Raw genomic sequence first — 4,653 nt, forward strand, 5'->3', positions numbered from 1 at the left:
AAAGAAAATATTTTCTAAAAAAGCCTTAATTAGGTATCCGTCGTTCCTGAAGCAGAAAAAGAAATAAGAAAAAGATGGCGAGAAATGAGATAATTCATTAATCAAAGGAATGAAAAGATTTGATAAGAAAGCAGACCTAACGTTGCGTCGCTGACGAATGCAAAGGAAATTAGTTTTGTTCCTCGCTTTTAATTTTGAAAAGTGGATTTGTTGTGCCCTATATTTTAAATGGAAAATTGTTGGAAATGTTGCAAAAGCTCAAAGTAACCTGTGTTTAAATATTAAAAATATTTATATTCAAAAATAATTTTAATAATTTTTATTATATTTTACCAGGTCATTCTAAAATTGATTGGTGAATTGTTCTTGTAAAAAATTTTATAATGGTCAGTCAATTATTTTTTTCCATCAAAACTTTGTTATTTTTAGGATTAGTAAACATTATTTTTCAGAATATAAATATTTTCTTAAATATATACAATTATTTTTGTTCCTACCTAAATATATTTCTATACTTACTACATTAATCTTCCTTGTGTGGTTAGCATTAAAACATATTTATGAACTGCAGCATAAACAAATATTTTACTTTATTACAGTTGGGGGTTGGAACTTAGATATGGGCGCGTGAATAATTTTTGACTCACGTTCACTCACGGTACCCGAACATTTTATCACGCACACTCACGCACGTAAAGATATCTATAAAACCTAGTCACGCACACGCACGCTCACGCACGTAAAGATATCTCACGAGTTTTAAAGGTTCTACAGTTATAGACATATTCGCGGATTGACGCACTTCGACTCAGAACTCAGTGGTTCCAGAGAGGCTAAATTATATAAAAAAATGAAATGAACATTTAATTCTAACCTAACCAGTATTTTACAAAACTAAAGTAAGCTTAAGCATTAAACTCATACAAGTTTTTGTTTAAAAACAATATTTGGTCTACATTTTCACTGAGAAGCCGCGTTCTCCTTTCTCCTAAAACACGACGAGTGCGCCGGCGCGCGCCGAACTGCCATTCCGCGCTGCTTTACAATCTTGCGACCTTGCATTCGTTTAACCTTATCACGCACGCTCACGCACGAGGTTTTTGATTCACGCCCGCTCATGCACGAAAATCGTGATTGCAACCTAAATATTACATCACGCACATCGTGTCACGTCGTGACACGACGTGACACGATCAAAATCACGTCACGCGCTGTTACAACAGCAAAATAAAACACTAAATCACCAGAATACACCACTACACTGTACAAATATGTATTTATAAATTAAATATTGACGTGAATGAATTTTACCAGAAAACGTAGTCCCGACAAAAGGGTACCATGTACAGTGCTAAAAAAAAAATAAGTATTCTGTAATTTTTGTTAAAGTACCTACCATTGTTAATCTTTCTAAATAGATTCAAAAGTAAGTAAAAGTGCTTTACTTTTATGCTTAGGCTTTAAAATTACTTTTTATATTGTCAATCAGGTCGCAAAAATTAATAATAATATAATATGTCACACAAAAGTATAATAATAAAATTATACTTTTGTGACGTTTGAAAAAAAATATATTTTATATTATGCTAATTTTTAAATAATTATTCGTCTTTTTATTCTTTCAGATAAAAAATACTTAAATTAAAAAGTCTTCTTATTGAAAGGATTTCAATCATAGGTTTTTATTAAAAAATGTTTCTTTTTATTTATTCAATATTAGTTCTTTTTTAAGTTTCTACGACTCCAAAACGCTGTTACGTCAGCCGCATCGGCTGCCGACCGGGTCTCAATAAACTACTCGTGACACGACGTGACACGATCAAAATCACGTCACGCGCTGTTACAACAGCAAAATAAAACACTAAATCACCAGAATACACCACTACACTGGCTGCGCATTTCGCAAACCATGTTAGCATCATCAGCAGATGATTAAAACTAAATTAATATTTACAAATTGAGCGTTTTAATGAGCGAGTATACGAATAAACGCTCAATTTGTAGGTATTAGTTTAGTGGTTATCATCTGCTGATGATGCTAACATGGTTAGCGAAGCGTGCGCCCAGTGTAAAAGTAAAAGTGTAAGTGTTTTATTTTGGTATTTTGAAACAATGTAGAAAAAGTACAATAATAATTTTCTATTTGATTAGATATTCCATTAAGTTTATAAAAAGCATTCATAAAAAATATATATCTTTTAAATCCTTCAATTTAATAGCTGGTAGTAAGAAGTTTTACTTCAAATATGCGCTGATAGCGCACACAGAATTCTTTTTTTGATGGACGTTAATGATAGTGTACGATGTTTATTGTTGGCAATTTAAGAATATTTGCCGTGACGTTGGCGGTACGGTAATGCGAGGGTGACGTTACTCATAGAGAGATTCGCGCATAAGCCTTAAGAATGTAATTGGTGTGTCAGTCAAATTGGGCCTGTGAAAAACAAATAGCGCTAAATATGTCATCATATTAAATGATTCTAAAATAATTCGCATGTAATCTGTTATTTAAATCCCGCCGGCGCACAGTGATGCCGAAAACGCGAAAAGTGGCAAAAAATCATTTCTCAACTTACTGCTACATTTTTTAAAATTATTTTTGATAAATGTGGTTTTCTAAGTGTATAAGTGATGTTTGGAATTCAGAAAATTGAATTATGTATACAGTGTGTACTTAACTTGGCCGTAAAAAAATAAAAAATGGGTTGTAAAAAATTTAATTATATTATTTTGTCTTCAATAGCATATTAATTTAATACTCTATTCTTTGTAAAGTTTAAAAAATCAAAAAAAGTTTGTGTAAACACATTAATAAATATGCAGGGTTTATTTTCAGCCCCTACAATAGAATTAGCATTTCGTTTTTACTATAATTAATCCTTTTTCAGAACTAGTTACCAATAAAGTATTACTTAAATTCAAGATATTGACATTCATTTCCATGAGAAAAAAAGAAAAAAAAGAAAGTAAATACATCTGTATATTTTATGTAGTTGATAGTAATGAAAGTAACACCCTTAATTAAGGTAACACCAAAAACATCTAAAAGACTGAGCGCTCTTTTCGCATTAGATGTAAGCAGTTGTTCACTTACAACCATTTAATTTTAGTTATATTTTTAAATGTTCTATAATTTAGAAATATCTGTAATTACCTGTGGAAAAATATTATACTTAGATGATAATTAGAACTTAGTTACAAGAATTTAATACGCAAGAAAAAGATACTAAAAATTATCCTAAAGCTTCTAGATAAGATGGATAATATATTTAAGATGGATTTAGCAAATGGATAAAAAAAATAGAATAATTTAATCTATAATAAGTTTTGGAGCCTCCAGGATGCTGTTCTATTTTACTTCGCAGGAGAAGTCTTGGTGATCTCTTACTATATCCGAGAAAATTAGTATCTAGAAGGTGCATGACATTCTTGATAAAAGTTGTTGAATGAATATTGACCCATGATAGACACATTGACACGTCTTTTTAGTTTATATTAAGAATAATTATTAAAAATTAATGAGATTTCTAATAATATTAAATTTAATGTCATATAAGCACAAAACGAATAAAAACTTAGGCTTAACAGGGAAAAGCTAGTTAAAATTACACAATAAAAAGTATTTTTAAATTTGAATACTTACGTCGAAAATTAAATTGAATAAGAGAAAATGTATTACAGTTTTCTTTCTAAAACTAATTAAAAATAACCAACAACAATATTTTACAGCACCTAAGAAACACCCAGTAATATTACTGTCATACGAATTTATTTTGGGAAACTAAACCATGGTTTTCGGGAGAGTTAGGCAACCTAAAGGGTATTTGTGGGCTAATGTTGGTCATGAAACTTCGTAGTTATGAAGAAAAAAGGCTAATAATTGTAACCTACATCATATTTTTTTGGAGCAATTTGGAGCATTTTGTATTAGCTTACATAAAATGTGATTTTAGATTAGGCAGTTCTTAATTACATCAAGGTCTTTATTTATTTTTTTTATGGTACCACAGGGAAGTTAAAACTAGAATTACCATGAGGAAAAATAGTTGAAAACATTGTACTTTCTCAGAGTACCATCAGTTTTTAACTAATTTATCACCAACGTTAAACGCATTAATTTTATTTAATCAAAATTTAATCAAAATATTTTAGTTTCAGCTAATAATTTTTTAAGCTCGAACATTTCTTATCAGGGATTAATATTGGGCCCGTTTTCATTCAAAAATATTCACGATTCTGAAAATATGGTCTATTAGAAACTATACGAGTGAAATTATAATTAAGAAAAAATACTTTTGATGTTTTTTCTGCCGCTTTTGGGAACTTCTGCATTACTGTGCGGCGCCGCATCGCATCGCCCTCAAAAACCGACTTATCTACATCTTAAGGTGCGTATTCATTATCCGCACGAACGAACGAACGAACGAATGAAAGTGCGGTATATTTAGACGGGGACCGAACGCATGCGGCCGTTCGTTCGGTCGTGCGCTCGACCATCCGCTTCGAGTCGTTACATCAAAGGCGTTCGCCTGCGTGCGCTTTCAGATTTAAGGTGCGTATTCATTATCCGAACGAACGAACGAATGAAAGTGCGGTATATTTAGACGGGGACCGAACGCATGCGGCCGTTCGTTCGTTCGTGCGCTCGACCAT

This window comes from Sitophilus oryzae, unplaced genomic scaffold, assembly GCF_002938485.1.
Source record: "Sitophilus oryzae breed Bouriz unplaced genomic scaffold, Soryzae_2.0 scaffold_483_pilon_pilon, whole genome shotgun sequence".
In the NCBI taxonomy this organism is placed as follows: domain Eukaryota; kingdom Metazoa; phylum Arthropoda; class Insecta; order Coleoptera; family Curculionidae; genus Sitophilus; species Sitophilus oryzae.